Source organism: Bos javanicus, chromosome 2 (assembly GCF_032452875.1).
Source record: "Bos javanicus breed banteng chromosome 2, ARS-OSU_banteng_1.0, whole genome shotgun sequence".
In the NCBI taxonomy this organism is placed as follows: Eukaryota; Metazoa; Chordata; class Mammalia; order Artiodactyla; family Bovidae; genus Bos; species Bos javanicus.
The window spans coordinates 11,599,820-11,626,429 of NC_083869.1; the positions used below are offsets into that span (position 1 = coordinate 11,599,820).

The 26,610-nt window shown below is 38.8% G+C and overlaps 1 pseudogene; it reads right to left on the minus strand.

Annotated features, from left to right (window-relative positions):
• Nucleotides 1-2,965: 2,965 nt before the first annotated feature.
• LOC133235405 (non-homologous end-joining factor 1-like) lies at nt 2,966-4,133 on the minus strand (annotated as a pseudogene).
• Nucleotides 4,134-26,610: the final 22,477 nt, after the last annotated feature.

Sequence of the window (26,610 nt, forward strand, 5' to 3'; positions counted from 1 at the left end):
TAAAATTTATTTTGCTGTATGTTTATGGTTAGGCTTCCTTCATAATTCAGTTGGTAAAGAATCTGCCTGCAATGCAGGAGACCCCAGTTCGATTCCTGGGTTGGGAAGATCCTCTGGAGATGGGATAGGCTAGCCACTCCAGTGTTCTTGGGCTTCGCTTGTGGCTCAACTGGTAAAGAATCCACCTATAATGTGGGAGACCTGGGTTGGGAAGATCCCCTGGAGAGGGGAAAGGCTACCCACTCCAGTATTCTGGCCTGGAGAATTCCATGGACTGTATAGTCCATGGGGCTGCAAAGAGTCAGACATGACTGAGTGACTTTCACTTCACTTCACTTCATGTTTATGATTATTATTTTCAATAATTTATACAGTATTATAAGCATATTCTTTTAAAACTTTTTAGAATATTTCCTATGTATATTCTCAAAATATAGAATATAGGAGAAGGAAATGGCAACCCACTCCAGTGTTCTTGCCTGGAGAATCCCAGGGATGGGGGAGCTTGGTGGGCTGTCGTCTCTGGGGTCGCACAGAGTCAGACACGACTGAAGTGACTTAGCAGCAGCAGTAGCATTCTCAAAAAGAAATCTGATGTGAAATATTATAATCATCTACCTCTGACTATTTGTGGGAGCTTACAAAACAGCAAGGGTTGATTTTTTGATTCTTTGTTAGAGTAGTAATCTTGAATCAGCGTAAGACTCCCTGCAACACAAACACCGTTATGTGAAATAATTGTGTTTTTATGTATTTAACTATAATCCAGTTGTTGTTTAGTTGCTAAGTTGTATCTGACTCTTTGCAACCCCATGGACTGTATCGATTTCTAGACAAGAATAATGGAGTGGGTTGCCATTTCCTTTGCTAGGAGATCTTGCCAGACTACCTGTTGAAAATGTGTTTTTCTGCATTGGCAGGTGGATTCTTTACCACTGAGCCTCCAGCGAAGCCCAATCCAGGTATGAGACATTTACAAACAAATTAGGTATAATTTATTTTAATTGCAATCTAAAAGTGTTTTATTTATTTGAAATGATTTTATTTTGTTACATTTATAAAATTTTTTAAAGTTTTCTCTCACAAATCATCTTTTATTAGAGCTAATTCATGAAACAATTTGAATAAGTCAGCACACTTCTTAATGTTCTCAAGATGTAAAGCAACTGAGATGTTTAGTGAATTAGTTTTTTGAAAAGTACTATAGCATAAGATAGAATGTTTTAGATTATTCAATTTGATGCTATTACTTAATAGAGCTATGTGAAAAAGATTGTCAAAAGCTGAATCTTCTGAAGCAGTAACACTCAGAAAAAGCTATATAAATCCATTTGATTTACAGCTCTAAAACGTATACAAATTTAGTGACATGAATTTTAATCACATTTCTTCCAAACAGCAAATATAAATAATTTGGGGTCAAAAATTAGTGCATAACTAACAGATGATGCAATATTACTATCCCTAATTATTTTAAAGTAGTATCATTTAATAATAATCTAAGTGAAATCAGAATAGTATAAACCTATAGGAAAATGAGTTTTATGCTGCATAATAAATATAAAAATGCTTTTTGTTATTTATAAATGCCAGACTTTTAAAAATTGTAATACTGTGGAAAAATATGAAGACATTTTTAATAGCCACCTAAGAATCAAAAAAAAGATGTTTTAAGCAAAATATCCTTAAAAATGCATTTAAGGTATTCTAAAAAATAAAAACTAGATTATTAAAAGACAAAGAATTGGTAGAACTGATATTAAATATATACATTTTGAGCTGTGCAATGTGCTCCAAGTTCTTACATAGCTGATGGTAGGTAAGTCTCAACCATGACTAGCACATTTTTAAAAAATATTCTAATGGAATTAAAACAAAGTTTAAACTCATGTAAGTGAGCCAAGACCTGGAATTGTCATGCTATTGTAATTGTACAATACAGTAAATTATTTGAAGGATGAAATAACTCCAAATTCTATCTGGGAACAAATAAAAATTAACACTGAAATTCCAGATAAAAATGATAATTGCCTTAATATCTGCAACAAAAATATGTTGTTGAAAGAAAAATAGCTTTTTTTCTGTGGTTTGAAAGACAATTGAATAAATATATATTATATCCAAATATTATAATAATTATAAATGAAAACTTGGTCATACATTCACATGTAATAAAAAATACAATAACAAAATATTTGAATTAAATATTTATTATTGACGACTTGGTGACTTTTTAAAAAAACTAAATCTAGTTTATCCTGAAGTATAAATAACAGGCTCTAATGACAACTAATCAACATGTGATTGAATAAATACACAATTAGCTTTTAAGAAGCACTCAAGTCTTCTTTCATCTTCCTCCACTCCTCATTAATTGCCCCCACTCTAATTCACCCCCAGTGAAGATTAAAGGCAAATCCTCCCCATTTTAAAACAGGAGAAGTGAAGAACTAATTTTGATCAATTTGATTCAAGCACAGGTGGTCAAATCAGTTTTTTAAAAGGTAGAGATCTTAAATTTGTTACAAAGTCAGCATGTATTAATAACATATTTTTTCTTAGCTCTCTTTATTATACACATCTATGGTAAAAAGATCTTGATTAAGGGTCAGGCTTGGTTCAGGCTTGGTTTTTTTCTCCTTTGGATTTTGTGTCATTCAAGAAGTTACTGGGGTATGCTGGCTGCCTATACTTGGTTGAAGGTTGGTACTGACATCTAAGTTACCCATTTGGAAGCATTAAATACTACTACTTGCCCATACCTTCTTTCCTTTCTGATTTCAATGTGTTTTTTCTATTTGTTGTTTTGTTTTTTCAGGAAAGTGAGTACTTGGTCTCTGAGGAGCATCTGGGAGTAGCTAGGGACACTTTGGAAAGACAGACAAGGCTTCTTGAGTACGTTGTGCCTTTTTGCTGACCTGCCCCATATACCTAAAGTCCATGGTAGATCCTGAGTCTAGAGAACCTTCACTAAAAGAAGGGAGGGTGCGGGATTCCCAGAGACAGTCTTCCACTTGGACAAGAAAGGCCAGTGCCCAATGGGTTGGAGCCAGGATTCCCTTGTTAACAGTAGCCATTCCTGTCAACATGAGCTTCAGTTTTCTGGCCCTTATGGTGGAGTCCCTGACTGGATAACTCTGTGTCAGAGATGCTGCTGCCACGGGATCTCCTTCCAAGGTGATACTAGGAAACTCCTCTCTGAGTCCATCCAGAGCAGTTGAGATGGAGACAGGTTAACTGAAGAGCCCTGTTAGCTTCTTCCTCTGCACTTTCAAACAGCTGAGGTCTCTGCATTGGGCTGAAGGAACTGTGGGCTCCTTCTCAGGTCCTGAGAGGGATGGTGCTGAGGAGATAGGCTCTTCTGGCTGATTCAGAAGTTGGTTATCAGTTTCCTGTGAGAAGGCACTGCTTGAGGTCTGGGGATCTCCAGCACCCTGATGTTTCTGTCCCACCTGGATCTTTTATCTGGTGACTGCCATATCCAGACTCTGCAGATTTGTGATGAAGGGTCTTCCATCACCAACACCGCATGCCTCTGGTAGTTTCTCCACCATAAATTGTTCCAAGAAGAAAGTCTATTCAAATGGCTCTGTCTTCAACCAGTTTTGGCTCAGCATAGCCCCATTCTCCTGGTAGTCCTGAATCTCTAGATCTATCATGTGAAGCATCATTGTTAGGTCACTCACCTGGCACTGCAATGCCAGACTCATGCCCATCAGAGGACGAATCAAACATTAGGAGACCACCAAAGGGCTAGCTAGGGTGCAGTGGAAATTCCAGTAGAATGGGAGACCAGAAAGCTCACTCTGCCTCCATAGTGTCAGTGCCTCTGCCACACAATCACAGGAGAATGCAGCTATGCCAGGGCAAGAAGCATCCTTCAACAGTGGGAAAAGCAGATCATCCAAATGTCAAAGAAAAGCCTCGGGAGGAGCAGTCAGGTGCTTGTTCAGCTCCTTGGCTCGCTGACTGATCGCACTAGTGTACACCTGTCCTTGCCACACTTGTTAAAGATCTGAAACCAGCATGGCATAGCCCTGCCTGGTGATATAGGCCTTGGCCAGGAGGGAGTTCTCGGCAAGCTGTAGCCGTGCACATGGCTGCATCAGCAAGCCTTGCTCCAGTTCCTCCATTGTGAGTGGCTGCAGGAGCTCTCACCCTCCCCATGGCAGGCTGGCCTGCCAGCTCAAACGAAAAGGTCAGTGTGTTTTTATTAATTCAGTTTCAGTTCAGTCACTCAGTCATGTTCGACTCTTTGGGACCCCATGGACTGCAGCATGCCAGGCTTCCCTGTCCATCACTAACTCCCCGAGCTTGCTCAAACTCATGTCCATTGAGTCATACCATTCAACCACTTCAGCCTCCATCATCCCCTTCTCTTCCCACCTTCAACTTTTCCCAGCATCAGGGTCTTTTCTAAGGAGTCAGTTCTTTGCCTCAGGTGGCCAAAGTATTGGAGTTTCAGCTTCAACATCAGTCCTTCCAATGAATATTCAGGACTGATTTCCTTTAGGATTGACTGGTTTGATCTCCTTGCAATCCAAGGGACTCTCAAGAGTCTTCTCCATCACTCTTCTCCAACACTACAGTTCAAAAGCATCAATTCTTCCACATTCAGCTTTCTTAGGTCTAACTCTCACATTTTTATTAATAGGCATACTTGTTTTTTTCACTGAGTAAATTTTAAGTCTCATGTTTGGATTTAGCAAAATCTATAAATTGGGAGAAGGCAAAGGAAACCCACTCCAGTACTCTTGTCTGGAAAATCCCATGGACAGAGGAGCCTGGTGGGCTGCAGTCCATGCGGTCGCTAAGAGTCAGACATGACTGAGTGACTTCTCTTTGATTTTTTACTTTCATGCATTGGAGAAGGAAATGGCAACCCACTCCAGTGTTCTTGCCTGGAGAATCCCAGGGACAGGGGAGCCTGGTGGGCTGCCATCTATGGGGTCGCATAGAGTCAGACATGACTGAAGCAACTTAGCAGCAGCAGCATAAATTGGGGAATTGTACTACTTTTATTTTTAGGACATGCAAACTGATTAAGTTAGCTAATTAAGGTTTCCTTCAAATGGCCTAGACAAATTGACAGTACTCTGGAATTGGATTATGAGGCTGAAAGCAAACCAGTAATAAACTGTTGACTTGTTTTGTTATTGTTTCCATACCTATATTTTCTTTTTTTTTTCTAATTTTATTTTATTTTTAAACTTTACAATATTGTGTTAGTTTTGCCAAATATCAAAATGAATCCGCCACAGGTATACATGTGTTCCCCATCCCGAACCCTCCTCCCTCCTCCCTCCCCATACCATCCCTCTGGGCCGTCCCAGTGCACCAGCCCCAAGCATCCAGCATCGTGCATCGAACCTGGACTGGCAACTCGTTTCCTACATGATATTTTACATGTTTCATTGCCATTCTCCCAAATCTTCCCACCCTCTCCCTCTCCCACAGAGTCCATAAGACTGATCTATACATCAGTGTCTCTTTTGCTGTCTCGTACACCGGGTTATTGTTACCATCTATATTTTCTTTATGTTGTACAAAGAGGGAGGCATGACCGAAATCATATTAAGCATGTATCCCTAATTCTTCTAAATATTTAAGAATAACCATATAAGTATTTTACTGGAACACAACAAATAGTATTCATAGGGAAGAGTGATGTTTATACTAAGATGGTAAAACAGGTTTATAATAAAGATATTGACATAAGGGAGACTGAAACTTGCTAGGCAACATGGGAGACATGTACTATGGGGAATTACCTCTGTCTCCCTTCCCTCTGTTAAGCCAAGAGCTGGAGGAACAAAAAGAAGAAGAAGAAAGATTTCTATAATATTGTATGGTCCAAATGGTATGGTTATAAAAGTGCTGAAAGACAACAGTACTGGTGAGAACTGGAGTAGTTGGTAAAGAAAACTTGGAAATTACAAGTCTTTGGATGGGAAAGAAGGTGGAAAAATGTCCTGATCTTGGAAACATAATGGAGAAAACTAATTTGGTGGTAGTTGAAAATCAGGCAAATAAATGTAAGTTAACTGTTGTAGAAATTAGTAGTGACTTTTTAAGTCAGTGAATTGCATGAATAGAGCCCAATATTAAGATTCTTGTGGGACATAGGATGACTTATAGGAAAGACAGATTCAAAATTTCTTTTCTAAATGTGTTACTCTTGAGGGCAATTCTGGAGTTAATCTGTTTGTTGTAATGTTTCTATTTGAAAATGTCAAGTGAGAGGTACAATAAAATATTTACCATTCAGTTCAGTTCAGTTCAGTTCAGTTGCTCAGTCATGTCTGACTCTTTGCGACCCCATGAATCGCAGCACGCCAGGCCTCCCTGCCCATCACCAACTCCCAGAGTTCACCCAGACTCATGTCCATCGAGTCAGTGATGCCATCCAGCCATCTCATCCTCTGTCATCCCCTTCTCCTCCTGCCCCCAATCCCTCCCAGCATCAGAGTCTTTTCCAATGACTCAACTCTTCGCATGAGGTGGCCAAAGTACTGGAGTTTCAGCTTTAGCATCATTCCTTCCAAAGAAATCCCAGGGCTGATCTCCTTCAGAATGGACTGGTTGGATCTCCTTGCAGTCCAAGGGACTCTCAAGAGTCTTCTCCAACACCACAGTTCAAAAGCATCAATTCTTCGGCGCTCAGCCTTCTTCACAGTCCAACTCTCACATCCATACATGACCACAGGAAAAACCATCGCCTTGACTAGATGGACCTTTGCTGGCACAGTAATGTCTCTGCTTTTGAATATGCTATCTAGGTTGGTCGTAACTTTCCTTCCAAGGAGTAAGCGTCTTTTAATTTCATGGCTGCAATCACCATCTGCAGTGATTTTGGAGCCCAGAAAAATAAAATCTGACACTGTTTCCACTATTTCCCCATCTATTTCACATGAAATGATGGGACCGGATGCCATGATCTTCATTTTCTGACAGTTGAGCTTTAAGCCAACTTTCACTCTGCACTTTCACTTTCATCAACAGGCTTTTTTGCTCTTCACTTTCTGCCATAAGGGTGGTGTCATCTGCATATCTGAGGTTATTGAGATTTCTCCTGGCAGTCTTGGTTCCAGCTTGTGTTTCTTTCAGCCCAGCATTTCTCATGATGTACTCTGCATATAAGTTAAATAAGCAAGGTGACAATATACAGCCTTGACTTACTCTTTTTCCTATTTGGAACCAGTCTGTTGTTCCATGTCCAGTTCTAACTGTTGCTTCCTGACCTGCATACAGATTTCTCAAGAGGCAGGTCATTTATCATTACTTATGTTATATAAAAATGTTCAGAATAGACATTTTTAAAAAGTAAGATCTGTAACACCTCTACTCAAAACCCTCAGCTATTTCTCATTTTATTGACAGTAAAAGCCCCTAAAAATTTCAAAAAACCTAACATATATTCTTTCCTTCCCATGCTGTCTGACAACATCTCCTATTTCTTCACTCCATTCCAAAAATTAGCTTCCTTGTTCTTCAACACACAAAGCATGCTCTTGACTCAGGTCCTTGAGACTATGCACTGAGCCTGGAAAATTTTCCCAATAGTCAAGTGGTTTTCTTGATTATCTTTTTCTGCAGATCAAAGAATGTGTTCTTCAATTAGTCTATTTTAATCATTACTCTTCTCTCAAACCAACATTACCTATCCTCTCTTGGTTGTTGTTCAGTTGCTAATTTGTGTCTGACTCTTTGCAACTTTGTAGACTGTAGCACACCAGGCTCCTCTGCTCTTCACTACTTTTTGGAGTTTGCTCAAATTGTTGCCCATTAATTGGATGACCAAAGCTAGTGGAGGTGATGGAATTCCAGTTGAGCTATTTCAAATCCTGAAAAATGATGCTGTGAAAGTACAATATGCCAGCAAATTTGGAAAACTCAGCAGTGGCCACAGGACTGGAAAAGGTCAGTTTTCATTCCAATACCAAAGAAAGACAAATGCCAATGCCAATGTTTTCATTTCATTCATGCCAGTTTTCATTCCAATGCCAAAGAATGCTAAAACTACCACACAATTGCACTCATCTCACAAACTAGTAAAGTAATACTCAAAAGTCTCCAAGCCAGGCTTCAGCAATACGTGAACCATGAATTTCCAGATGTTCAAGCTGGTTTTAGAAAAGGCAGAGGAACCAGAGATCAAATTGCCAACATCTGCTGGATCGTCAAAAAAGCAAGAGAGTTCCAGAAAAACATCTATTTCTGCTTTATTGACTATGCCAAAGCCTTTGACTCTGTGGATCACAATAAACTGTGGAAAATTCTGAAAGAGATGGGAATACCAGACCACCTGACTCTGCCTCTTGAGATATCTGTATGCAGGTCAGGAAGCAACAGTTAGAACTGGACATGGGACAACAGACTGGTTCCAAATAGAAAAAGGGTATATCAAGGCTGTATATTGTCACTCTGCTTATTTAACTTATATGCAGAGTATATCATGAGAAACGCTGGGCTGGAAGAAGCACAAGCTGGAATCAAGATTGCCGGGAGAAATATCAATAACCTCAGATATGCAGATGACACCACCCTTATGGCAGAAAGTGAAGGGGAACTCAAAAGCCTCTTGATGAAGGTGAAAGAGGAGAGTGAAAAAGTTGGCTTAAAGCTCAATATTCAGAAAACGAAGATCATGGCATCCGGTCCCATCACTTCATTGGAAATAGATGGGGAAACGGTGGAAACAGTGTCACACTTTATTTTTCTGGGCTCCAAAATCACTGCAGATGGTGATTGCAGCCATGAAATTAAAAGAAGCTTACTCCCTCGAAGGAAAGTTATGACCAACCTAGATAGCATATTCAAAAGCAGAGACATTACTTTGCCAGCAAAGGTCTGTCTAGTCAAGGCGATGGTTTTTCCTGTGGTCATGTATGGATGTGAGAGTTGGACTGTGAAGAAGGCTGAGCGCCGAAGAATTGATGCTTTTGAACTGTGGTGTTGGAGAAGACTCTTGAGAGTCCCTTGGACTGCAAGGAGACCCAACCAGTCCATTCTGAAGGAGATCAGCCCTGGGATTTCTTTGGAAGAACTGATGCTAAAACCGAAACTCCAATACTTTGGCCACCTGATGTGAAGAGTTGACTCATTGGAAAAGACTCTGATGCTGGGAGGGATTGGGGACAGGAGGAGAAGGGGACGATAGAGGATGAGATGGCTGGATGGCATCACCGACTCGATGGAAGTGAGTCTGAGTGAATTCCTGGAGATGGTGATGGACATGGAGGCCTGGCGTGCTTCAATTCATGGGGTCGCAATAAGTGAGACACGACTGAGCGACTGAACTGAATTGAAGTGGGTGATGCTATCTATCTAACCATCTCATCTTCCATAGCCCCTTTCTCCTGCTACCTTCAATCTTTCTCACCATCAGGGGCTTTTCCAATGAATCAGCTCTCTTGGTAATTGGATAGTAAAAACATGACTTGAAAATATGGTTTGAAGTATTTCCAGTAGGTTTCCAATCACCAAGACTGATACTTTGGAGAGCTTAAATTCTGTCTTGTTAGTTTTCAGTTTCTATACTCAAGAATAATCATTAAGAATTCTCATCCTTCAAATATACTCCTTTTTCTTTTTTATAGTTGATGAATACTTTGTTTTTGAACTTTGAATCTAACCCTTTTTTAAGAGTCTTTTCTTATTCTCAGTTTCTTTCATACATTAAGTCCTCATATGGATTAACACCAACTTTAATCTTTGCTGAAGTTCACTAACCACACCTCTGTTAAGTCCACATAAATTCTGTGTGGTATTGATATACCAACAAATTGCTACTTATTTATCCTGAGATTTCCAGTTTTTTATATTTGATTTTTAATCATTATTTTCTTATATTTAGCGAGTTCTATTCAGGCACTCTACCCAAGAGACAGTCAAACTATCCCATTATTTAGGTGAATGGACAGCAAATTTAAAGTAATTTTTAATTATAACTTTGCACTTTTGATACATTGTAAAAATTCCCACTCTCTTTAATATGGGGAGCTGGTAAGATAAATAGTTCCTGAACAACAATGACTTAAAGATATATTTGCTGTATTAGTTAAAGTTCATCAGAAAAATAGAACCAGCAAGATGTGTTTTCATAGATTTATTTTAAGGAATTGGCCGCTCACATAATTGTGAAGGTCAAGTCTAAAATCTTCAGAGCATATTGACAGTTTTGATTTCCAAGGAAGAGCCACAGTCCAAGTCCACAGGCATTTTTCAGACAAAATGCAGGAAAAATTCCCTCTTGCTTGGGAGAGGGCAGTCTTTGTTCTGTTAAGGCCTTCATCTAATTGAATGAGCCCCACTCACATAACAGAGGCTAGTCTCCTTTATCCAAAGTACACCTATTTAAATGTTAATCTCACTCAAAAACACTTTCACAACAACATCCAGGAAAATGTTTCCCCAAATAGTCGACATTCCCTGGTGGCTCAGTGGGTAAAGAATCTGCCTGCAATGCAGACCTGAGTTTGAGAAGAGAATGACTACCAACTCCAATATTCTTGCTGGAGAATTCCATGGACAGAATAACCTGCTGGGCTATAGTTCATGGGGTCCCAGAGAGTTGGACATGACAGAGAGACTAAAATTTCACTTCTTCCAATAGTTGGTAATATGGCCCAGGTAAGTTGACACACAAAATTATCCTTAATATTCCTCTGAAACCCTTTACACCTTAAAATTATACTGTGTAGATAATTATGTAAATATGGCAATTATATGTATCTACACACATTAGTTCTTCAAATAATGTGAATCATAGGACATAATAGTTCATCTTTTCAATCTTAAAATGGCAAAGGCTGTTTTTTCATAGTCACACGTTGAAAGAGCACCAAGTTGTTTTGCAAGCATTTTTTACATATGTTAGCAGGCTATACTAGATGACTGAGTAATATGTAAAATCACAGGTAGGAGATTATCGAGAATCACACTGCTGCCTTTTCTATCTTTTCCCATGAAAATGACCCAAGCATAAGCATCCAATATTTGAAAGCTTAGGAAATGAGTACCATTAGAATCAGCTTGAAAAACAAACAAACAAACACAAAGTGAAAGTGTTAGTCACTCAGTTGTGTCCGACTCTTTGCGACCCCATGACTCCTCTGTCCATGGAATTCTCCAGATAAGAATACTGGAGTGGGTAGCCATTACCTTCTCCAGAGGATCTTCCCAACTCAGGGACTGAACCTGGATCTCCCCGAGTCCAGGCAGATTCTTTACCATTTGAGCCACTAGAGAAGCCCCAGAATCAGCCTAGATGAGGGTATAAAATGCAATGTGATTTGAGCAATCATCAAATAGTTGGACATGACTGAGCAACTAACACACACAGACACACTCAAAATTATGACTTAGAAGTCATAAAATAAGTCAAGAAAAAAAATATCATTATATAATACTGCTGTCTTGAAATACAGATATATATTTCTCATGCACTGCCGTATATGCCTATCACCTAGATGATTGTTTAAATCATAAAGTTTTATTAATATCAGTGGATTTCAGTAATTTTCACCAAGTTTTTTTTCCCCCCTCAGTGAAAAAACTGACTAGTTTTATTGTGGTTTTCATTGAGTGTTTTTTTTTTCTGAAAAATGCATGCCCTGTGTCCCAGGAAACCACTCACTCTTGGGCAAATGAGGGTTCATCACCATAAGACCGATGACTGATTAAGACAGTGACTCCCAATATGAAAGGCAGGATATAGGGTGGGAAGAACATTGAGCAATAATGCCCAAGCTTCAAGTTTCACAGCTTAAAAAAAAAAAAAAAAAAGATTGAAAAATAAGGCATGGCTTTTCTTTAGAATTTTACCCTGAAAGTCAAAGTCGCTCAGTCATGTCCAACTCTTTGCGATCCCATGGACTATATAGTCCACGGAATTCTTGAGGCCAGACGGGGTAGCCGTTCCCTTCTCCAGGGGATCTTCCCAACACAAGGATCGAACCCTGATCTCCCACATTGCAGGTGGATTCTTTACTAGCTGAGCCACAAGGGAATTTTACCATATAAGAGTACAAAAATATACAAAAACCCTATACAACTATCTTTACTATCATTCAATTAAAGGAATTTAATTGAATTCAGAGTTTAAATTTTAAATACAGCAAAATATAATCTCAGATTAAAAGACAATCATTAAAATTGAGAACATTGTATTTTCTCATTTTATCACAGGATGCTAAAAAATTTCCCCACTGACATTATCGACCTGTATCAGTGAATTCTGCCTTATGAAACTAATAACCACTCTCTCTCTTCCTTTCTATCAGATAAGCCTGCTCATTCCCCTCAAGAATATGTCACATCTGTTTTTTTTCTTTGAAAATGCAAATAATTTTTCTCTAATTTGAAAAAATAAGAAATAAGGTGAATGGTCCTTAATACTTGGAGGAGGGTAGGATATATAACAGTAATACTTATTTGGGGACATCTTAATACTTCAGGATGTGTATAATTCAAGAGAATCTACTTCTGAAAAAAAATAGATATATGTACGCAAAATATTACCTATAATTTCAGGGGTTTCAAAGAACCTCTAGAGCCCAGAGACCCTGGGACCAGAAATCTTGTTTAAATGTGGCTGACAAATGTTTAATTATCTTCTAGTCAAATACATTCAACTGGCTTCCTTCTGCCTCACAACAGCAGTGATGAGAAAATGTGTGGGCTTCTCTGAGGTCTCCACTGACACAGATCCTGAGCTCTGCCACGTCAAATACACCAGCCAGGTTAAGCTCATAATACCACAGTATAAGACAGAGGGAATGAGCAACAGGCCTGGATAGGTTTTGCAGAGGACATTACAATGAAGAGACTTTAAAACATTTAAATTTCAAACAAATATTAGTCTAAGGCATACAGAGGCTTTACATGCGAGTGAACAGAGCTTTGCTTTCTGTGAGAAAGACTCTGGTAGGTATTTGCTATTTAAATCTTTTCAGGTAATTAGTCCCTGTGGTGCCTTCCATTTCAGGCTCCAGCTGTTCATGCTAATGAGATGTCACTTGGTGTCAGGAATTCCCATCCTCCAGCATTAGGCAGTTAACCAATAATGGGGTGCTTGTGAAGCTGCACACATAAAGAGAGGTGATGAACAACTTAAACTTAATTATCTCTGCTTTTATCCACAAAAAAGGGCAAAGGATATTTATAGTATTAGTGTTAGTAGAAAGTCCCCTCTCTGATGAAGAAATTTCAAAAAGAAGAAAAGGGAAAAGTTTAACATTTCAGACATAATCATAGACAAGTTATTTCTTTAAATATACAACCTGATTTCTGAAAATATCAGAATCTACAGAAAGGATCAAATGTCTATCAAGCATCACCTTTTATCTCTCACATTTACAGTATTTACATGAAAAGTACTAGTTGGTCATCATAGAGAGCTGTAAAAATAAGTTAGAAGTTCCATAGTATTTTACACTGTACCTCTGCAATACTGTTTTGACTGACTTGGCAGAGGATTGAGTGCATCATAGCTTTATAAATCATTTGTATAAAAATCTTGATTTTGATATTTAATTTATAATTTAAAAATCATACACTGTCACAAAGACACACTTAGTAAGTTCCAAATAAACATGTTGCAAAGACCATTCTGATCAAAATGTAATAAAACAAGAAGCTCAATTTAGAGATATATAAAAAATTGAGCATCATTTTTCTAAAATAATTTCTGCATGAAAGAATAAATGAACATTAAAAACATATGGTGAAAGTTGAAAATTATTGTGACTTAAATTCGATTTATGGATGTCATGAAAACGGATTTTATTCCTAAAAAATAAATAAATAAATAAATCCATTAAATTTTGAACGAAAGAAACAAAAAGAAAAATTAAAGTTTAAGACGCTAATAAATATAAAAGAAAAATTAACAAATTACCATATATTAAAAATTTGACCAAAAAAGACCTAGATAGAGATCTTCAAAGCTGGTTGTAAAAGGATACAAGTGTTACAGAATGCAAAAGCTCATGCTCAAGTGAGGTCACACAAACAAAACTTAGGCATTTGGGACAGAGAAAGGCTTATTGCAGGTGAGAACCTCTGGCGTGTGCCCCCAAACCCCCAAACTCTGGTGGTTATGGAAGAAATTTTTATAGGCAAAATTTGGGGTGAGTGCTGTAGGGTGTGTGACTTTCTTCTGATTCCTTGGTGGTAAGGTAACAGGGTGATGCTCTAGGAATCTTGGACTCAGCCTGAAGTTATCATCCTCCACTTGGGTGGAGGCCTTAGTTCTGGCAGAAGAACCCAAAGATATTGTTATGTATGTTCCTTCAGGAAGAACCAGGATCCTTCTTTAATCTCTGCATTATAGTTTCTTTTCTCTTGTGGATGGTCTTGTTGCCTGTCTCCTATACAATGTCACGAACCTCCATCCACAGTTCATCGGGCACTCTGTCTATCAGATCTAGTCCCTTAAATCTATTTCTCACTTCCACTGTATAGTCATAAGGGATTTGATTTAGGTCATACCTGAATGGTCTAGTGATTTTCTCCACTTTCTTCAATTTAAGTCTGAATTTGGCAATAAGGAGTTCATGATCTGAGCCACAGTCAGCTCCTGGTCTTGTTTTTGCTGACTGTATAGAGCTTCATCTTTGGCTGCAAAGAATATAATCAATCTGATTTCGGTGTTGACCATCTGGTGATGTCCATGTGTAGAGTCTTCTCTTCTGTTGTTGGAAGAGGGTGTTTGCTATGACCAGTGCATTCTCTTGGAAAAACTCTATTACCTTTTTCTCTGCTTCATTCTGTACTCCAAGGCCAAATTTGCCTGTTACTCGAGGTGTTCTTGACTTCCTACTTTTGCATTCCAGTCCCCTATAATGAAAAGGACATCTTTTTTGGGTGTTAGTTCTAAAAGGTCTTGTAGGTCTTCATAGAACCGTTCAACTTCAGCTTCTCCAGTGTTACTGGTCAGGGCATAGACTTGGATTACTGTGATATTGAATGACTTGCCTTGGAAACGAACAGACATCATTCTGTCATTTTTTTTTTTTATTGCATCCAAGTACTGCATTTCAGACTCTTATGTTGATTACGATGGCTAATCCATTTCTTCTAAAGGATTTCTGCCCACAGCAGTAGGTATAATAGTCATCTGAGTTAAATTCACCCATTCCAGTCCATCTTAGTAGGCTGATTCCTAGAATGCTGATGTTCACTCTTGCCAATTCCTCTTTGGCCACTTCCAATTTGCCTTGATTCATGGACCTAACATCTCAGGTTCCTATGCAATATTGCTCTTTACAGCATTGGACCTTGCTTCTATCAACAGTCACATCCACAACTGGATATTGTTTTTGCTTTGGCTCCATCCCTTCATTCTTTCTGGAGTTATTTCTCCACTGATCTCCACTAGTACATTGAACACCTACTGACCTGGGGAATTCATCTTTCAGTGTCATATCCTTTTGCCTTTTCATACTATTCATGAGTGCCTGATGAACTGTGGATGGAGGTTCAGAAGATTATACAGGAGACAGGGATCAAGACCATTCCCAAGAAAAACAAATGCAAAAAAGCAAAATGGCCGTCTGAGGAGGCCTTACAAATAACTATGAAAAGAAGAGAAGTGAAAAGCAAAGGAGAAAAGGAAGGATATACCCATTTAAATGCAGAGTTCCAAAGAACAGCAAGGAGAGACAAGAAAGCCTTCCTCAGTGATCAGTGCAAAGAAATAGAGGAAAACAACAGAATGGGAAAGACTAGAGATCTCTTCAAGAAAATTAGAGATACCAAGGGAACATTTCATTCAAAGATGGCTTCAATAAAGGATAAAAGTGGTATGGACCTAACAGAAGAAGCTCTGAAGAAGAGCTGGCAAGAATACACAGAAGAATTGTACAAAAAAAGATCTTCACAACCCAGATAATCACGATGGTGTGATCGCTCACCTAGAGACAGACATCCTGGAAGGTGAAGTCAAGTAGGCCTTAGGATTCATCACTATAAACAAAGCTAGTGGATGTTTTGGAATTCCAGTTGAGCTATTTCAAATCCTAAAAGGTGATGCACTCAATATGTCAGAAAATTTGGAAAAACTGCAGTGGCCACAGGACAGAAGAAAAAGGTCAGTTTTCATTCCAATCCCAAAGAAAGGCAATGCGAAATAATGTTCAACTACCAAACAATTGCATTCATCTCACACACTAGTAAAGTAAAGCTCAAAATTCTCCAAGCCAAGCTTCAGCAGTACATGAATCATGAACTTGCAGATGTTCAAACTCATTATAAAAAAGACAGAGGAACCAGAGACCAAATTGGCAACATATATCGGATCATCGAAAAAGCAAGAGAGTCTCAGAAAAACATCTATTTCTGCTTTATTGACTATACCAAAACATTTGACTGTGTGGATCACAATAAACTGTGGAAAATTCTGAAAGAGATGGAAATACCAGACCATCTGACCTGCTTTTTGAGAAACCTATATGCAGGTCAAGAAGCAACAGTTAGAACTGGACACAGAACAACAGACTGGTTCCAAATAGGAAAGGAGTACGTCAAGGCTGTATATTGTCACCCTGCTTATTTAACTTATATGCAGAGTGCATCATGAGAAACGCTGGGCTGGATGAAGCACAAGCTGGAATCAAGATTGCTGGGAGAAATATCAATAACCTTAAATTGAAGATTACACCACCCTTATCACAGAAAGTGAAGCAGAACTAAAGAGCCTCTTGATGAAAGTGAAAAAGGAGAGTGAAATTGTTGGCTTAAAGCTCAACAGTCAGAAACCTAAGATCATGGTATCTGATCCCATCACTTACATGGTAAATTGAAGGGAAAACAGTGGATCAGTGGCTGACTTCATTTTTTGGGGTTCCAAAATCACTGCAGATGGTGATTGCAGCCATGAACTTAAAAGATGCTTGCTCCTTGAAAGAAAGTTTTGACCAATCTAGACAGCATAATAAAATGCAGAGACATTACTTTGTCAACAAAGGTCCATCTAGTCAAGGCTATGGTTTTTCCAGTGGTCATGTATGGCTGTGAGAGTTGGACTATAAAGAAAGCTGAGTGCAGAAGAATTGATGCTTTTGAACCGTGGTGTTGGAGAAGACTCTTGAGAACCCCTTGGTCTGAAAGAAGATCCCACCAGTCAATCCTAAAGGAGATAAGTCCTGGGCATTCCTTGGAAGGACTGATGCTGAAGCTGAAACTCCAGTACTTTGGCCACCTAATGCGAAAAGCCAACTCATTTGAAAAGACCCTGATGCTGGGAAAGATTGAGGACAGGAGGAGGAGGGGATGACAGAGGATAAGATGGTTGGATGGCATCACTGACTCAATGGACATATGTTTGGGTACACTTCTAGAGTTGGTGATGGACAGGGAGGTCTGACGTATTGCAGTTCATGGAGTCTCAGAGTTTCACACAACTGAGCAACTGAACTGAACTGAATAGTTTCTTGGTTGTTCTGCCTTTGTTCTGCTGCTGCTAAGTCACTTCAGTCGTGTCCGACTCTGTGCGACCCCATAGACGGCAGCCCACCAGGCTCCCCCATCCCTGGGATTCTCCAGGCAAGAACACTGGAGTGGGTTGCCATTTCCTTCTCCAATGCATGAAAGTGAAAAGTGAAAGTGAAGTCACTCAGTTGTGTCCGACTCTTAGCGACCCCATGGACTGCAGCCTACCAGGCTCCAAATTTCCTATTTCCATGATAGGTAGCTATTTGAATCGGACCTTTGGAATTCAGTGAAGGTCTCAGTTCAGTTCAGCTGCTCAGTCCTGTCCGACTCTTTGCGACCCCATGAATTGCAGCACGCCGGTCCTCCCTGTCCATCACCAACTTCCGGAGTTTACTCAAACTCATGTCCATCGAGTTTGTGCTTCATCCAGCCCGGTATTTCTCATGACATACTCTGCATATACATTAAATAAGCAGTGTGACAATAAACAGCCTTGACGTACTCCTTTTCCTATCTGGAACCAGTCTGTTGTTCCATGGCCAGTTCTAACTGTTGCTTCCTGACCTGCATACAGGTTTTTCTAGAGGCAGGTCAGGTAGTCTGGTATTCCCATCTCTTTCAGAATTTTCCACAGTTTATTGTGATCCACACAGTCAAAGGTTTTGGCATAGTCAATAAAGCAGAACTAGATGTTTTTATGGAACTCTCTTGCTTTTACGATGATCCAGCGGATATTAGCAATTTGATCTCTGGTTCCTCTGCCTTTTCTAAAACCAGCTTGAATATCTGGAAGTTCCAGGTTCACATATTGCTGAAGCCTGGCTTGTCTAGATGGCTAAAATCTTTAATCTGCAAATAAGAAATTGGAGACCCAGAAAGGTTTTTGTGCCTAGGAGGGCCTCAGAGTTTTCTGTGGAGTTTCCCGTAGATTACATTGAAAAAAACATTTCTTCTTAAAAAGAATTAACCAATGGGAGAAAAGAGGGTGAGAGAGAGTAAAAGCAAACTACAAGGATAGAGAATGGGATTAAACTACCTATATAGGTAAAAATAAAATATTTCAAAGAAAAGAGATGAGAAAATTTTGTCAATAATTTAAAAATCTAAGTTATAATAATTGATCTACAGTGTGAAAATATATTTGCTATAAAATTAAATATGATAAACATTTATAGTCTAGTCTGCTGCTGCTGCTGCTGCTGCTAAGTTGCTTCAGTCATGTCCGACTCTGTGCCACCCCATAGAAGGCAGCCCACCAGGCTCCCCCGTCCCTGGGATTCTCCAGGCAAGAACACTGGAGTGGGTTGCCATTTCCTTCTCCAATGCATGAAAGTGAAAAGTGAAGTAGTTCAGTCATTCAGTCGTGTCCGACCCTCAGCGACCCCATGGACTGCAGCCTACCAGGCTCCTCCGTCCATGGGATTTTCCAGGCAAGAGTACTGGAGTGGGGTGCCATTGCCTTCTCCAATAGTCTAGTCTACTATTACTTAAATAATGTAAGATTATTTATTTTTTTGGAGATTTATTTATTTGTTTTTATGGAGATTATATATGTATATGTGTGTCTTGTATATATGCAGAATCAAATATAGATATATAGGCACAAAAGAAACAAAAATATCTTAAATACTTGACAAGTGGTTAGATATTTTTAAAATTGTATTTACTTTTAATTGAAGTATTAGTGGTAGGTTTTGACAAGGAGAAGAACTGACCATTACATTTTGTTTTCTACATTAAATGGAAAATTTATTTTACTTTTTTAATTCATAAAAAGACACATTAACAACAAAAATAAATCTAAAATGTATAGCTAAATTACTCAGCAGCATTTTATACTTAGAGATGATACTTTTAATAATTATTATTAATATTATTATTTAATATTACTTTTAATAATTATTACTAATATTATTATTTCTTTATGGGTAATATACTGCACATAGAATCACCAGCAAAAACCTCTAAAAAAATTAAAAAAAAAAACTTTACAGTGTACAATATAATTTGGGAAAAAATTATGTAGTAAAAGTAAAAACTTCTCATTATTTCTTAAGAATCAGAGGAAACTCCATTTTTGAAAAGTCAAGTTTCATTTTCATAAGTGATAGATCCAACTAATATCATAGCAAAATCATTGTTTGCTATAGAAATCTGTAGTTCATTTACAGGGTAAATTCTACAAATTAATCTTATTCAAAACTCTCAAATGTTAGAAACTCACCTGCTGAATCTGAGGCGAAGAACCAAAACATTCATGTCTTACAGGAAAACATTCAGATGTTTACTGCTAGGCAATCATCTTATAACTGTTCTTTTATTTAAAAAAACAAACAAAAACATATAATAGGAAAATTCTGTCTTTGGGAATTGGAGCTTCATTGTTCTATTCACCTGTCCTCTTTTGACTGTATTCTAATACAGAGATTCTCAATCCTCATTGCATATTAAAATTACATGGGCAAAGTGTAAAAAATGTACTTAGTCACATCACATGAAATTTTACTATTTCAGAAAATTCGAGTACTCAGTGTCTACAGTATCCAATCAGTCCTAGAAATTCCCTAAGTTTTTATCAGTTTTGGATAATTTTGAATATCCAACAATCTTTAATGTACCATCTTCCATGAAAGGGAGTTTTTCAGATGGCACAGTGGTAAAATACCCCCCTGATAATGCAGAAGAGACAGAAGAGATGCAGGTATGCTCCCTGGGTCAGGAAGATCCCCTGGAGGAGGGCATGGCAACCCACTACAGTATTCTTGTCTGGAGAATCCCAAAGATGGAGATGGGTGAGCTACAGTCCATGGGGTTGCAAAGAGTCTGACATGACTGAAGTGACTTAGCGTGCACACACACAGGCACGCACCTGATGAAACTTCCATAAAAATCCCACAAGTATGGGGTTCAGAGAGTATGGGGTTGGTGAACACATCCGCGTGCTGCAGGGGTGGTACGTCCCAACTCCATGGGAACAGAAGCTCCTGTGTTCAGGACCTTTCTGAACCTTGTGTATGTATCTCTTCACATGATTCTTCATTCGTATCATTTAGTATCCCTTATGGTAGATAGTAATCTAGTAGGTAAACTGTTTTCCTGAATTTTATGAGCCACTGTAGCAAATAATCAGATGCAATTAGAGGGATGTGGGAATCTCTGATTTACAACCAGTCGATCAGAAACACAGATAGGAACCCGGACTTTCAATTGGCATCTGAAGTGGTGGTGGTAGAGGGGCAGTCATAGAGGTCTTTACTAATTCCAGTTAACATTAAAACTGAATTATATTATAAGACACCTGGTGTCTGAGATATGGTCGGTGTGGGAATAAACCCACACATTTGGTGATGAGAGTTAAGGTAGTATTGAGTGTTTGGATGTATTCTGTGTGTAGTGAGTAAATGAGAGGCAGGGAGTTTTTCCTAGACAGTAGTTTTGTGCCATTATACATTTTGTGCTTTGTTTTTCTGATATAGAGTATTGGCTCTTTCAGAGACAGAGACCTTTTTCTTGCAATATTTGTAAGTACCCTTAGTAAGAAATGTTTGTTTTGTATACAATGATCTTTATATATATAAAGATCATTTCTGTTGTCCAGAGTTTGGTTTTGTTCTTAGTGTGTTAGTTTTCTAAGACTCTCAGAAAATATTTGGCTTTACGAGAGATAATGAGTATTCAAGTCAGAATATTTCGGTTCCAATTTATTTTCCTATTAAGCACTTTATTTCTGGTCTCTGTTCATTTATGAAAATAGAGGACAGTGATTACTTTTATGTCAGCTCTCAGAGATACTTTAAAATATTTTTTGAAAGTCTTCTGAAGTCAACCACCAAAGTGGGATCATTGTGTAGAAAATCTTGAGTAAAAGGGTAGTTCCCATGTGTATTTAGGAGAGTAGGAAAAGGGCCATAAGCCATATGAATAGGATTAAAGTCAGGTATAGAACTTGGAACACAAGAGACATGTTCCAAACGATTTAAAGGGTTTCTTTTCTTTGGTCCTTACTAGAAAGTCTTTGAGGGAAGATATTCTAGATTGAGAGCTTCATTTTAAAGCCTCAGCATAATAACAAAAAATTAACTTTCTTTTGGTACTTGCTCACTTGCTCTCCCTTCTTTTCTAAGGGTTTTGTTAGGTGTCTGATATGTGAGATGCCAAAACCTTCCCAGGATGGCCATTGAAATGTTAAATTATTGTTGTGCCATATGTCAAGATAATCACTGAATTCGGATTACAGTGAGAAAGCATCTTGCAGTAGACGTTCTGCAGAGGTGGGAGACAGACAAGTTAGAGGCCAAAAAAATCACTTTCTCACACACCCATGCACATATCATGTCAGTTTCTACTAATACTTTATGAAATGGCATCTTGGATTCTTGATTATTTCTGTCAATACTATATGACTAATAACTCAGAAACTTAGTCTGCAAGCTATTGAAATATAGAAGAAAAACCCTCTATATTATCAGAGTGAACTTTCTTTGGGCAGGCAAGGCAGAGAATTTCCTCATTAGATTTTGTAAGGGATTCAAGTAATGTTTATAAATCATCATTACACATATTTGTAATGTTTGTAATTCATTGTTACATATGTGAAAACTTCTTGTTGTGTAGGAAACCTCTTAATTTTAAAAAACACAGATTTATTTTTTAAAGATTACTTATACAACACTGTCTTAGGATCAAGTGCATACCAAAACAACCCAGTCATTCTTTCTTCAAATCCTGTTCCTTTATAGGTCATCAGAAGATATTGAATTTGATTCCCTGCTTTACAGGAAATGCCCACCACCCATCCACCCTATGTACAGTAGTCAACCTGACACTCCCCATCAGTCCCTCTCTCCTTTCCCACCCCACAATCACAAGCCTGCCCTCCATGTCTCCAAGTCCACTCTTGAACAGTACACACATTCATCTGTATCATTCTTAGACTACACACACACACACACACACAGGCAAAGACACTGCACTGCGCCTCTTTTTCTGACCTATCCCACCAAGCAAATACACTTTGGGTCCATTCATGCCCCACAAACAGCAATACCCCATTCCCTCCCATGGCCAAGTAACATTCCCCTTACCCCTACACCACATCATCCCCAGCCAACCAGGTACTGAAGAGTTCTGGCTACTCCCATCCCCCAGCCCCTGCTAACACAGCCGCAGAACACCGGGGTGCATGAATTCCCTACAAGTAGAGTCCTCTTTACTTCGGGATATGAACCAAGGATTGGGACTGCTGGACCACATAGCAGCTCCACCTTCAGTCTTCTAAGGAACCTTCACACTGCCCCACAGTGACTACACCTGTTCACACTCACCACCGGCAGTACACGACTCCCCCAACCCTCCCCAGCACCTATCATCTGTGGACCTCTAGATGACAGCCATCTGAGCTGCATGAGGTGATATCCCACCAAGGCCCCAAAACTAACTTTTCTAAATATCAGTAACACCAAGCATTCCCCCAAGTACCTGCTGGTCATCCTCACTTACCTCCTGCTTCCAAAAAATGCCAATCTGGATTCCTCACCCACTGTCCAATTAGGCTCTGCCCCTTTAACACAGAGCTGCAGGACACCTCTGGACACCAACCCCCTGACAGGGGAGGCTCTGCCCTCATGTCTCCCTTTCTGCAGGCTATCCCCTAGATGGGGGAAGGGTGGAGAACACAATTTTCTTTCTTTTAAAATGATCATAAGAGAATATCTGATTACTAGATTGTTAATAAAATAAATGAGATGGCAAAAAAAAAAAAAACTAAGAAACAGATGATTCTTAAACATACAATAGAAATTTGGTATAAATGGAAAAAGAACAATGAAAAATTTAGCAATTTTTCATTGTTTACTCTGTCAGGAATTAAGAAAAAGTAATTTGTGAAACTATTCAACAAAATAGCCTATGACAAAAAATAAAATGTGTGAAAATTGATTAAATGATTCTCAACAGAATTGTCCAGATAGGTATGGATTTTATATGAATATGCAGACTTTCAGGAATTTAGAGATTCAATTATTTCTTCCCATATATACCCTTCATAAATGTTTGTGTCTAGCTATGAATAAATATTGATCAGATGCTGTGAACATGTCCTTCTTTCTTTCTTTATAGTGGATACAACAGAAAGGAACATTGTTAAAACATGGCATTCACAGGAGAAAAGGTATTCAAAAAAACATTTGATTTTAGCACTGAAAAAACAAACTTATGGTTAAAGTATATAAATAACAGGAAAACAATATATGAAAGAAATAACATAATATTCCTTTATATATAATCTAATAATTCCACATAATATTCTGTGCTTAGTCCTTTGGTTGTGTCCAACTCTTTATGACCCCATGAACTGTAGCCCGCCAGGCTCCTGTGTCCATGAGGATTCTTCAGGCAAGAAGACTGGAGTGGGTTGCCATGCCCTTCTCCAGGGGGTCTTCCCAACCCAGGAATAGAACAGGGTCTCCTGCATTGCAGGTGGATTGTTTACCAGCTGAACTACCCAGGAAGCCCTTTCATATAATGGTGACTTTTAAATCTGAAATTATGTAAAAATTACATTATAGTTTTCCTGAACTTATACTTTAGGAATTACTTCATCTTCATGATACATTGTATCAATGAGAGCACAACCAGAAGACATAAATCACAAATTCATATGGGGATAGTTTAACAAGAAAAATTATTTAACTATAACAGGGGTTGACTATGAACTTTCTCTAGGGGCTCTAATGAATAGCCTAGGAATCCCAGAGAGTACCTCAAAAATGGAACAAACTTGGAGTGGAGTCCTAGTTCCAAAGCTGGGATTCAGACCTCATTGGAGAAGTGTGGCTACAACCTACTTCACTAGATGCTTTCTGACTTGTTCCAGGTAAGAACTGGTTGGTGGTGCAGTCATCAACAAGCAAGAAATAGCCTCTAGTGTGCAGATGGGGCAAGGCTTATGTACAGGAAACTGACTGGAAAATAGAAAACAACCTTCAGGCTATAGGTGGATTGTTGCTGGGATGCAAGTGAGATGCCAACTAGAAGAAAACCCTTCCAGGCTGAGGTAGGCCAAGGTTGGAGGGCAGATGCAAGAAAGAAATGGAAGTGTCAAGAGCTCATGTGCTGGCTGGGTGACATGTAGCTTGGATGTGCAGTATCAGTTCAGGGATAGCTTCACTGAGGGTGTCACTGAGCTAAGGCCAAAGCTGTAATTTTCCTGAGGGACTACTTTCTCTAGGCTTCCAGCCAGGTGGAATATAACAGAATGTTCCCCAATATGCAATACTGGCAGTAGTGAGAGAAGGAGGAAAAATAAAAATGGAAGTTCACTGGAATAGGAAAAGATGCCCTTTCTCTAGTTCTATATCTACATCACCATGTGCTGACAAAAGTAAACATCTTGCTCTATGCCAAGGAAAAATGTTCAGAATCTAGCTCCATTATCGCAAAATGGGGAGAAAACACTGGATTTGAAGCTGAGATAATAAACTGAAATTTTGCACGCACATGGTCCTTTTGGGATGCCAAACATCATGCTTCATTTCTCATCCTACTAGGATAGCAGAAAGAAATCCCTAACTATGGTGCTTGAGACAAGGACTCCAGTCAAGCCTAATATAAGCTTAGCCTTGGGACTTCCAAGTCATATGAAGAATATTGACCTTTGGCTATAGCTGAGTTGTCTTTGTGCAACAGAGGATGAGATGGTTGGATGGAATCACAGATTCAATGGACTTGTGTGTGTGCTTAGTCACAGTCTAATTGTGTGTGTGCTCAGTCATGTCTAATTCTGCAACCCCATGGATTGTAGCCCACCAGGCTCCTCTTCCATGGAATTCTCCAGGCAAGAATACTGGAGGGGCTTGCCATTCCCTTCTTCAGGGAATCTTCCCAATCCAGGGATCGAACCCAGGTCTCCTGCATTGCAAGCAGAATGCTTACTATCTGAGCCACCATGGAAGCTCATTTACTCGCATATGATTTCTTCATGAGTTATTGGGCATAGTTTCACCACTGATAAAACTGAGATTAAAACACCCTTTTACAGACTTCTGGCTTGAGCTCCATCAATTTAAAAGTTGGAAATTCTTGTGGTTTGATAACAATCTTTAGTGTTTTGTTTTTTTTTTAGTTGCTTTTTCTTTTTGTGTGTGTGTATGTATCTTCACTGTCATTCTCACAACAAGATAAAAATTTAGCAGACCCCAAATCACCAACTTTTATTTAGATCCTCTGGAGAATTAAAGCCATGGAACAAACATCTTCCAGAAATCTAAAGAAGCAGCCAGATAAAGACAAGAACAGCTACGATCAGGATTAGCTTACCTGGAACTGAAGCAGCTGAGGCCATTAACTGGTGGAACACTTTTACAGTCACTTTGAAGAATTTGTGCAGGCTGAGGATGTACTGACTTGACAGTGTTAGTGTTACTTGGTTAGTCGTGTCCAACTCTATGCAACCCCATGGACTTGACAGTAGCTTGACTAGAACTTCTCGGGGCCAATCTTAGAGGGGTCTCCCTGAAACTTTATAAATTTTACCTCTAGCAACCCCACCAGTAGCTCATTGTAAAAACTGGAGAAATATCTCTAATATTTTGGTCAGGAGGAGGAGAAAAGTATCTATTTTGAAATACACCTAGAAAATAAGTAAGCATTTTGAAATATGCCTAGAGCTCTCTCTATAACAAAAGTTTTCCCTGCAGGGGGAACTACTTTACCAGAGCATTATCTAACCTGGAGGAAGGGCAATTAGACAGCTCCCAACTCCTCTGTCCATCATAGCTTATGTACAGGGGGAAGAAAAATGTTGTGAAATGCTTCTGCATCTTAGCCCAGTAACTCAGGCCAACTAAAACTGAGATTTAACTATAAGACATTTTTATGCTTCTCTTTGCCCATATCAACACCACATCAACAGGGCTTCAGAATAATAACAGTGAATTATTACTGAAAGAGCTGTATGATATGGAAATTCAAAGAAAATAGGGAGATAAAATTACATATGAAGAGACTAAGTCCTCTGGCACCTACATCTATAGAAAATATTAAACACAGTTCAGCACCTTCCCAGATTAACATAAAGTCTCATTACCTGATAAATCATGTGCAATTCTCAACAATAACAGCAACAGCACAATATAACACATGATAAAAAGACATGAGACAAAGTGTCAGAACCAG